An 11366-nucleotide genomic window follows, 5' to 3' on the forward strand; every position below is an offset into this window, starting at 1 on the left:
GGAGAACTGCGCGACCGTACTGCGCATGTGCAGCACGAACGTGTCGTTCTCAGGGGAACTGAGCATGCTCAGTCCCTCTGTATGTACACCCGGAAGTGAAGTCACAGGGAGTACATAGTCAGCCATGTAAATGAAAGTATCAGCAGGCTTCTCCACACAAAAATGGTGCCGGAGCATGCGCAGTAGCACACATCAGACTTTCCCCAAAATGGCATAACTAAAAAGTATATCTGGCCCAGCAAAAATAGACGCCTTATGCATCCCCATGTACGGAAATCTAAAAATGTTACAGCTGTCAGAAACATGACGACGCCAAGAAATTTTAACACGTAATAACAAAGCCCATAAGAAAGTTGCACAAACACAGTTTTTCTCCAATTCCAACTTCCTAGTATACCGTACAGAATAATAAATGGTACCGTTACAAAGTTCTAGTTGTAAACATTAAGCCCTCATATGCCTCAGTAACCAGAAAAAAAAAAAAAGGGTTTTTGGAGGCAAGGAGTGAAAAACAAAAAATGCCTGTGGCAGGAAGGGGTTAAGTTGTATGTGTTCTTACGGACTGCAGCTGTGACTGTGTCTGAGTCAGTAATTTTTATATGGAACTAAGAAGGGGAAATCGCAATCTCAGTGTTATAGTATCACTGAAGCAAATATCAAGAATTGCAAGAACTGTCTGACAACAGAGAGTAGTAGAGTAAGCTAAATCTCACACAGATATAGATCCTGGGAACCCAAACATCTGCCAGCAACAGCTGCAAAGCCAGATGGGCTTGTGGTGAATTTAGACCCAAAGAAACACTCTAAACGGTGAAATCAAAGCAGACCCTGCAACAGACTCACAAGGCAAATCTAAACCAGAGATGAATTAGAAGAGTGAATGCATCCAAGCCAAAGGTCAATCTGAGAGGTAACGTCAAAGCCGAAATCAGAAAACAAGCGAATATCCAGTAACAGGCCGAAGGTCAGTTATAAAGCAATCCTGCAGTAACAGGAACTTCATTAACGTACAAACTAATAGCAGGCACCTGGGTGGGCAGGAACAGAGTTTAAATCTCCCTCCTCAGCTGCTGATCTGATATTTATGGGGAAGCCTAGGTAACATTATTATTTATTTTTTAGAGCACTGTTAATTCCATGGTTTCTGTAGATTTATAATTTTTTTTAAAAAAAGTACAATACGCTAACTTAGTGACCAACTGGTACAGTGGGAGAGAAGTCCCACTTCTGTGGATTGTGGTATCCAGTTCCAAAGTCTAAGGGATGCAAGGAAGAAATCTTGGAGCCATTTGTATACTTGCATAGAGGGCAATCAGTAGCCGCAGGGGCCTGGTACTGTATTACTGGCCTCAGGGTTCCCTTCACAAACACTCAATGCCAATAATAGGGCAGTAAATCTCATGCCCTATACAAGTAACTGGACAACGAGGACCTGAAAAGGGACAGCTGCAGCGCTGGACACCTTTGGGGTAGAGGAGTAATATATATATTTTTTTTATGGCCACTTGCAGGGTCCCATGATATAGCAAAACCGTGATGAGGTCTTATTCTGTATTGGCTACTTCTGTTTAAACGATTACCCTGCTGAGTAGCTAAATTTGGATGGAGCCTCTATGTGTTTGACAGCTCTGCTCCAGCAAGGCACAAGTCATAGGGGTTATTTACACAAGCGACCCCTTATACCACACTACTGCCCTGGAAAGTGTTACAGATCCGGAGCTGTAATCTCCTGCCACGCCACATTAAAAGAGAGCCTTTCTTAGAGTGTATAGGGAAGCTGTCAGGAGTTTCTCTTCAACTGCTGCTTCATCTTCTTCTTTAAGATTGCGGTGACAACCTGGGGAAACTTTTATGTTGTTTACTTTTATACCTCGGCCAATTAGCAGCTTGGCCTATATAAGACCACTCCTTCATGAAACAGGAGCCGACTAATTTAGTTTGCTATTCCTAGTTTGGCTCTCTGTTTTGTGTGTTCAAATATTTGCTTTCACCTTTGGCTTGCTCCCTGGATTCCATGTTTGACTCCTGGTTCTGCTTTGACATGCCTGTGACCCTTGGCTTGTTTCCTGGCCATTGCTCGTCTCCTGATTTAGCCTATCACGTCCTCTTCTGGTTTGGACTTGTGCTTGTACAACTTCTTTTGTCTCGACGTCACTGGTTTTAGTGGATTTTGGTTTGGTTTCTGCAGCGGTGTATTTACTATGTGTACATCTATCTGGTGATAACTCAGATTCGGCACATCTCCAACTCACCTCACAGTGCACTCTGGTAACGGCATCTTGACTCACAGAAGTTTCCTCGTTGTAAATAGCTGTCTCTATTGCTCACAGTTATCAGCCTGCTATTGCTTTTATTGTGGCTTTACATCTACACTCATAACAGAAGCATCTCCTATGTTATAATGGATGTTACCTATTAGAGATGAGCGAACAGTGTTCTATCGAACTCATGTTCGATCGGATATTAGGCTGTTCGGCATGTTCGAATCGAATCGAACACCGCGTGGTAAAGTGCGCCATTACTCGATTCCCCTCCCACCTTCCCTGGCGCCTTTTTTGCTCCAATAACAGCGCAGGGTAGGTGGGACAGGAACTACGACACCGGTGACGTTGAAAAAAGTAGGCAAAACCCATTGGCTGCCGAAAACATGTGACCTCTAATTTAAAAGAACAGCGCCGCCCAGGTTCGCGTCATTCTGAGCTTGCAATTCACCGAGGACGGAGGTTTCCGTCCAGTTAGCTAGGGGTTAGATTCTGGGTAGGCAGGGACAGGCTAGGATAGGAAGGAGAAGACAACCAACAGCTCTTATAAGAGCTAAATTCCAGGGAGAAGCTTGTCAGTGTAACGTGGCACTGACGGGCTCAATCGCCGCAACCCAGCTTTCCCAGGATCCTGAATGGAATACACTGTCAGTGTATTCCCGTATACCCGATATATACCCCGATACCCGTTCCAACGGTGTGCCCCCCCACCTTCACCCCAGAAATACCCTGCAAGTCCCCTAGCAATAGAATTGGGGCTATATACACCCACAATTTTTACTACTGGTATACAGTGCCATTGTCTGACTGGGAATTCAAAGAATATATTGGGAATACAAATACCCTCATTTCTTGCTACTGCCATATAGTGCCAGTGTCTGACTGGGAATTCAAAGAATATATTGGGGTTACGTGCACCCACAATTTTTACTACTGGTATACAGTGCCATTGTCTGACTGGGAATTCAAAGAATATATTGGGAATACAAATACCCTCATTTCTTGCTACTGCCATATAGTGCCAGTGTCTGACTGGGAATTCAAAGAATATATTGGGGTTACGTGCACCCACAATTTTTACTACTGGTATACAGTGCCATTGTCTGACTGGGAATTCAAAGAATATATTGGGAATACAAATACCCTCATTTCTTGCTACTGCCATATAGTGCCAGTGTCTGACTGGTAATTCAAAGAATATATTGGGGTTACGTGCACCCACAATTTTTACTACTGGTATACAGTGCCATTGTCTGACTGGGAATTCAAAGAATATATTGGGAATACAAATACCCTCATTTCTTGCTACTGCCATATAGTGCCAGTTTCTGACTGGTAATTCAAAGAATATATTGGGGTTACGTGCACCCACAATTTTTACTACTGGTATACAGTGCCATTGTCTGACTGGGAATTCAAAGAATATATTGGGGTTATAAATACCCTCATTTCTTGCTACTGCCATATAGTGCCAGTTTCTGACTGGTAATTCAAAGAATATATTGGGGTTACGTGCACCCACAATTTTTACTACTGGTATACAGTGCCATTGTCTGACTGGGAATTCAAAGAATATATTGGGGTTATAAATACCCTCATTTCTTGCTACTGCCATATAGTGCCAGTGTCTGACTGGTAATTCAAAGAATATATTGGGGTTACGTGCACCCACAATTTTTACTACTGGTATACAGTGCCATTGTCTGACTGGGAATTCAAAGAATATATTGGGAATACAAATACCCTAATTTCTTGCTACTGCCATATAGTGCCAGTTTCTGACTGGTAATTCAAAGAATATATTGGGGTTACGTGCACCCACAATTTTTACTACTGGTATACAGTGCCATTGTCTGACTGGGAATTCAAAGAATATATTGGGAATACAAATACCCTAATTTCTTGCTACTGCCATATAGTGCCAGTTTCTGACTGGTAATTCAAAGAATATATTGGGGTTACGTGCACCCACAATTTTTACTACTGGTATACAGTGCCATTGTCTGACTGGGAATTCAAAGAATATATTGGGAATACAAATACCCTCATTTCTTGCTACTGCCATATAGTGCCAGTTTCTGACTGGTAATTCAAAGAATATATTGGGGTTACGTGCACCCACAATTTTTACTACTGGTATACAGTGCCATTGTCTGACTGGGAATTCAAAGAATATATTGGGGTTATAAATACCCTCATTTCTTGCTACTGCCATATAGTGCCAGTTTCTGACTGGTAATTCAAAGAATATATTGGGGTTACGTGCACCCACAATTTTTACTACTGGTATACAGTGCCAATTTCTAACTAGGAATTCAAAATGCGCAAGGCTCCCGGAAAGGGACGTGGACGAGGCCGTGGGCGAGGTCGGGGGAATGGTTCTGGGGAGCAAGGTAGCAGTGAAGCCACAGGGCGTCCCGTGCCTACTCCTGTGGGGCAGCAAGCATTGCGCCACTCCACAGTGCCAGGGTTGCTTGCCACATTAACTAAACTGCAGGGTACAAACCTTAGTAGGCCCGAGAACCAGGAACAGGTCTTGCAATGGCTGTCAGAGAACGCTTACAGCACATTGTCCAGCAGCCAGTCAGACTCTGCCTCCTCTCCTCCTATTACCCAACAGTCTTGTCTTCCTTCCTCCCAAAATTCCGAAGCTTTACAGAACAATAACCCAAACTGTCCCTGCTCCCCAGAGCTGTTCTCCGCTCCTTTCATTGTCCCTCAACCTGCCTCTCCACGTCACGATTCCACGAACCTAACAGAGGAGCATCTGTGTCCAGATGCTCAAACACTAGAGTCTCCTCCATCTCCGTTCGATTTGGTGGTGGATGACCAGCAACCCACCCTCATCGACGATGATGTGACGCAGTTGCCGTCAGGGCATCCAGTTGACCGGCGCATTGTGCGGGAGGAGGAGATGAGACAGGAGTTGGAAGAGGAAGTGGTGGATGATGAGGACACTGACCCGACCTGGACAGGGGGGATGTCAAGCGGGGAAAGTAGTGTGGATGTTGAGGCAGGTGCAGCACCAAAAAGGGTAGCTAGAGGCAGAGGCAGAGGTCAGCAGCTTAGGCGAAGCCAGGCCACACCCGGAATCTCCCAAGATGTTCCAGTTCGTACCCAGCCCCGAAAAACTCCCACCTCGAGGGCACGTTTCTCGAAGGTGTGGAGTTTTTTCAAGGAATGCGCCGAGGACAGATATAGTGTTGTCTGCACAATTTGCCTCTCGAAATTGATTAGGGGCTCTGAGAAGAGCAACCTGTCCACCACTTCAATGCGCCGTCATTTGGAATCCAAGCACTGGAATCAGTGGCAGGCAGCAACGGCAGGACAAAGGCCGCCTGCCGTTCACGCCACTGCCTCTGCCACTGCTGACTGTGCTGGCGATGCACTCCAGAGGACGAGCCAGGACACCACTTCATCTGCCTCCGCCACTTTGTTGACTTCTACCTCATCCTCCCCTGGTCCTGTCTTATCTCCTTCTCCTGCACCATCAAAGGCACCATCAGGCGTTTCTTTACAACAACCCACCATCTCTCAGACATTGGAGCGGCGGCAGAAATACACTGCTAACCACCCACACGCGCAAGCCTTGAACGCCAACATCGCTAAACTGCTGGCCCAGGAGATGTTGGCGTTCCGGCTTGTTGAAACTCCCGCCTTCCTGGACCTGATGGCAACTGCGGCACCTCGCTATGCCGTCCCTAGCCGTCACTACTTCTCCCGGTGTGCCGTCCCCGCCTTGCACCAGCACGTGTCACTCAACATCAGGCGGGCCCTTAGTTCCGCGCTTTGCACAAAGGTCCACTTGACCACCGACGCGTGGACAAGTGCATGCGGACAGGGACGCTACATTTCACTGACGGCACACTGGGTGAATGTAGTTGAGGCTGGGACTGCTTCCCAAACTGGCCCGGTGTACCTCGTCTCCCCGCCTAACATTCCTGGCAGGGACACGAGAAGAACACCCCCCTCCTCCTCCTCCTCTACCGCCTCCTCCTCCGCCACCGCCTCCTCCTCCGCTGTTAGATTGACCCCAGCTACGAGTTGGAAACGTTGCAGCACTGGCGTTGGTAGACGTCAGCAGGCTGTGCTGAAGCTGATCAGCTTGGGGGACAGACAGCACACTGCCTCCGAGGTGAGGGATGCCCTCCTCGATGAGACGGCAATATGGTTTGAGCCGCTGCACCTGGGCCCAGGCATGGTCGTTTGTGATAACGGCCGGAACCTGGTAGCAGCTCTGGAGCGTGCCGGACTCCAACATGTTCCATGCCTGGCCCACGTCTTCAACCTAGTGGTGCAACGTTTCCTAAAGAGCTACCCCAATGTTCCAGAGCTACTGGTGAAAGTGCGGCGCATGTGCGCCCACTTTCGCAAGTCGACAGTAGCCGCTGCTAGCTTAAAATCTCTCCAGCAACGCCTGCATGTGCCACAACACCGGCTTTTGTGCGACGTCCCCACACGCTGGAACTCAACGTTTCAGATGTTGAATAGAGTGGTTGAGCAGCAGAGACCTTTGATGGAATACCAGCTACAAAACCCTAGGGTGCCACAAAGTCAGCTGCCTCAGTTTCACATCCATGAGTGGCCATGGATGAGAGACCTTTGTGACATCCTACGGGTCTTTGAGGAGTCCACAAGGAGGGTGAGCTCTGAGGATGCGATGGTGAGCCTTACAATCCCGCTCTTGTGTGTTCTGAGAGAATCCCTGATTGACATCAGGGATAACTCAGATCACACAGAGGAGTTAGGGATAGCATCCGATCCGTCACAGCTGGAGAGTAGGTCCACACATCTGTCCGCTTCACTGCGTTTAATGGAGGAGGAGGAGGAGGAGGAGGAGGAGGAGGAAGAAGAGTTGTCCGATGATGTGATGGTGATACAGGAGGCTTCCGGGCAACTTCGAATCGTCCCATTGTTGCAGCGCGGATGGGTAGACATGGAGGATGAGGAGGAAATGGAGATTGAACTTTCCGGTGGGGCCAGAGGAGTCATGCCAACTAACACTGTGGCAGACATGGCTGAGTTCATGTTGGGGTGCTTTACAACCGACAAGCGTATTGTCAAAATCATGGAGGACAACCAGTACTGGATCTTTGCTATCCTTGACCCCCGGTATAAAAACAACATCTCGTCTTTTATTCCGGTAGAGGGGAGGGCCAATCGCATCAATGCTTGCCACAGGCAATTGGTGCAGAATATGATGGAGATGTTTCCAGCATGTGACGTTGGCGGCAGGGAGGGCAGTTCCTCCAGTAGGCAACCAAGTTCTCACCGGTCCACACAAACGAGGGGCACACTGTCTAAGGTCTGGGACACCTTGATGGCACCCCCTCGCCAAAGTGCCGCCACGGAGGGTCCTAGTGTCACCAGGCGTGAGAAGTATAGGCGCATGTTGCGGGAATACCTTTCCGACCACAGCCCTGTCCTCTCCGACCCCTCTGCGCCCTACACGTATTGGGTGTCGAAGTTGGACCTGTGGCTTGAACTTGCCCTATATGCCTTGGAGGTGCTGTCCTGTCCTGCCGCCAGCGTCCTATCTGAGAGGGTGTTCAGTGCAGCCGGTGGCATCATCACTGACAAGCGCACCCGTCTGTCAGCTGAGAGTGCCGACCGGCTCACTTTGATAAAAATGAACCACCACTGGATAGAGCCTTCATTTTTGTGCCCACCTGTGTAAAGCACCCCAACATGAAACTCCATGTCTGTACTCAACCTCTCCAATTCCTCCGCATCCTCATACTCATCCACCATAAGCGTTGCACAATTCTGCTAATACTAGGCTCCCTCCAACATGATTTCCCCCAACTCTGCTGGTTAGAGGCTCCCTCCACCCTGATTTCCACCAACTCTGCTGGTTAGAGGCTCCCTCCACCCTGCTTTCCCACAACTCTGCTGGTTAGAGGCTCCCTCCACCATGAATTTGCCCAAACTGGGCTGGTTAGAGGCTCCCTCCACCATGAATTGGTCCAAACTGGGTTTTTTAGAGGCTCCCTCCACCATGAATTGGTCCAAACTGGGGTTTTTAGAGGCTCCCTCCACCATGAATTGGTCCAAACTGGACTGTTTAGCGGCTCCCTCCACCATTAATTGGTCCAAACTGGGCTGGTTAGAGGCTCCCTCCACCATGAATTTGCCCAAACTGGGCTGTTTAGAGGCTCCCTCCACCATGAATTTGCCCAAACTGGGCTGGTTAGAGGCTCCCTCCACCATGAATTGGTCCAAACTGGGGTTTTTAGAGGCTCCCTCCACCATGAATTGGTCCAAACTTGGCTGTTTAGAGGCTCCCTCCACCATTAATTGGTCCAAACTGGGCTGGTTAGAGGCTCCCTCCACCATGAATTGGTCCAAACTGGGTTTTTTAGAGGCTCCCTCCACCATGAATTTGCCCAAACTGGGCTGTTTAGAGGCTCCCTCCACCATGAATTGGTCCAAACTGGGCTGTTTAGAGGCTCCCTCCACCATGAATTTGCCCAAACTGGGCTGTTTAGAGGCTCCCTCCACCATGAATTGGTCCAAACTGGGCTGTTTAGAGGCTCCCTCCACCATTAATTGGTCCAAACTGGGCTGGTTAGAGGCTCCCTCCACCATGAATTTCCCAAAACTTGGCTGTTTAGAGGCTCCCTCCACCATTAATTGGTCCAAACTGGGCTGGTTAGAGGCTCCCTCCACCATGAATTTGCCCAAACTGGGCTGTTTAGAGGCTCCCTCCACCATGAATTGGTCCAAACTGGGTTTTTTAGAGGCTCCCTCCACCATGAATTGGTCCAAACTGGGCTGTTTAGAGGCTCCCTCCACCATGAATTTGCCCAAACTGGGCTGTTTAGCGGCTCCCTCCACCATTAATTGGTCCAAACTGGGCTGGTTAGAGGCTCCCTCCACCATGAATTTGCCCAAACTGGGCTGTTTAGAGGCTCCCTCCACCATGAATTTGCCCAAACTGGGCTGGTTAGAGGCTCCCTCCACCATGAATTGGTCCAAACTGGGGTTTTTAGAGGCTCCCTCCACCATGAATTGGTCCAAACTTGGCTGTTTAGAGGCTCCCTCCACCATGAATTGGTCCAAACTGGGGTGGTTAGAGGCTCCCTCCACCATTAATTGGTCCAAACTGGGCTGGTTAGAGGCTCCCTCCACCATTAATTGGTCCAAACTGGGCTGGTTAGAGGCTCCCTCCACCATTAATTGGTCCAAACTGGGCTGGTTAGAGGCTCCCTCCACCATTAATTGGTCCAAACTGGGTTTTTTAGAGGCTCCCTCCACCATGAATTTGCCCAAACTGGGCTGGTTAGAGGCTCCCTCCACCATGAATTTGCCCAAACTGGGCTGGTTAGAGGCTCCCTCCACCATGAATTGGTCCAAACTGGGTTTTTTAGAGGCTCCCTCCACCATGAATTTGCCCACACTGGGCTGGTTAGAGGCTCCCTCCACCATGAATTGGTCCAAACTGGGCTGGTTAGAGGCTCCCTCCACCATGAATTTGCCCAAACTGGGCTGGTTAGAGGCTCCCTCCATCATGAATTTGCCCAAACTGGGCTGGTTAGAGGCTCCCTCCACCATGAATTTGCCCAAACTGGGCTGGTTAGAGGCTCCCTCCACCATGAATTGGTCCAAACTGGGTTTTTTAGAGGCTCCCTCCACCATGAATTTGCCCAAACTGGGCTGGTTAGAGGCTCCCTCCACCATGAATTTGCCCAAACTGGGCTGGTTAGAGGCTCCCTCCACCATGAATTTGCCCAAACTGGGCTGGTTAGAGGCTCCCTCCATCATGAATTGGTCCAAACTGGGGTTTTAGAGGCTCCCTCCACCATGAATTGGTCCAAACTGGGTTTTTTAGAGACTCCCTCCACCATGAATTTGCCCAAACTGGGCTGGTTAGAGGCTCCCTCCACCATGAATTGGTCCAAACTGGGCTGGTTAGAGGCTCCCTCCACCATGAATTTGCCCAAACTGGGCTGTTTAGAGGCTCCCTCCACCATGAATTGGTCCAAACTGGGGTTTTTAGAGGCTCCCTCCACCATGAATTGGTCCAAACTGGGGTTTTTAGAGGCTCCCTCCACCATGAATTGGTCCAAACTGGGGTTTTTAGAGGCTCCCTCCACCATGAATTGGTCCAAACTGGGGTTTTTAGAGGCTCCCTCCACCATGAATTTGCCCAAACTGGGCTGTTTAGAGGCTCCCTCCACCATGAATTGGTCCAAACTGGGGTTTTTAGAGGCTCCCTCCACCATGAATTGGTCCAAACTGGGGTTTTTAGAGGCTCCCTCCACCATGAATTGGTCCAAACTGGGGTTTTTAGAGGCTCCCTCCACCATGAATTTGCCCAAACTCTGCTGGTTAGAGGCTCAATCCACCCTGATTTTCAAAACAAATGTTGGTGCCAACCTCAACTTACTACAAGGGCCAAATTCACTGCTGGTGACAAGCTCTCCTCACTGCAAGTGCCAAATACACATGTTTCAAGGTGTTTTCCTACTGTCAGAGAGGTGGTATTGAGTGTGTAAAGTGTGTAGTTGTTAGGCTGTGATGTTGGGGTAATAGAGGGTCTTTGGTGTGTTAGATGCCCCCAGACATGCTTCCCCTGCTGTCCCAGTGTCATTCCAGAGGTGTTGGCATCATTTCCTGGGGTGTCATAGTGGACTTCGTGACCCTCCAGACACGGATTTGGGTTTCCCCCTTAACGAGTATCTGTTCCCCATAGACTATAATGGGGTTCGAAACCCATTCGAACACACGAACATTGAGCGGCTGTTCGAATCGAATTTCGAACCTCGAACATTTTAGTGTTCGCTCATCTCTATTACCTATATGAAAGAGGATATAGGTACTTCATGTCATCACCCCTCTTATTGTTAGAACCTCGCAGGCTCCAGGGTGAAGAAGGAGACCCAAAAATAGGAACTCATTCTTTTGTTACTACACCCCATTACTTCCGTATCTGACCCTGTAAATTCTCCAATGATGGGTACAGAATTTTTATGTTCTCACTCCTCTTATTAATGACAAGTGTCCTGGTCAATCTTGCTGCAGATTCCGCAGTATCTTTATTAATTTATCCAAAATTAAAGGGAATAAAGAAAAGAGAAATGTAAATCCCATCAATATTTGAAG

The sequence above is a fragment of the Leptodactylus fuscus genome, chromosome 4 (assembly GCF_031893055.1).
Source record: "Leptodactylus fuscus isolate aLepFus1 chromosome 4, aLepFus1.hap2, whole genome shotgun sequence".
Classification (NCBI taxonomy): Eukaryota; Metazoa; Chordata; class Amphibia; order Anura; family Leptodactylidae; genus Leptodactylus; species Leptodactylus fuscus.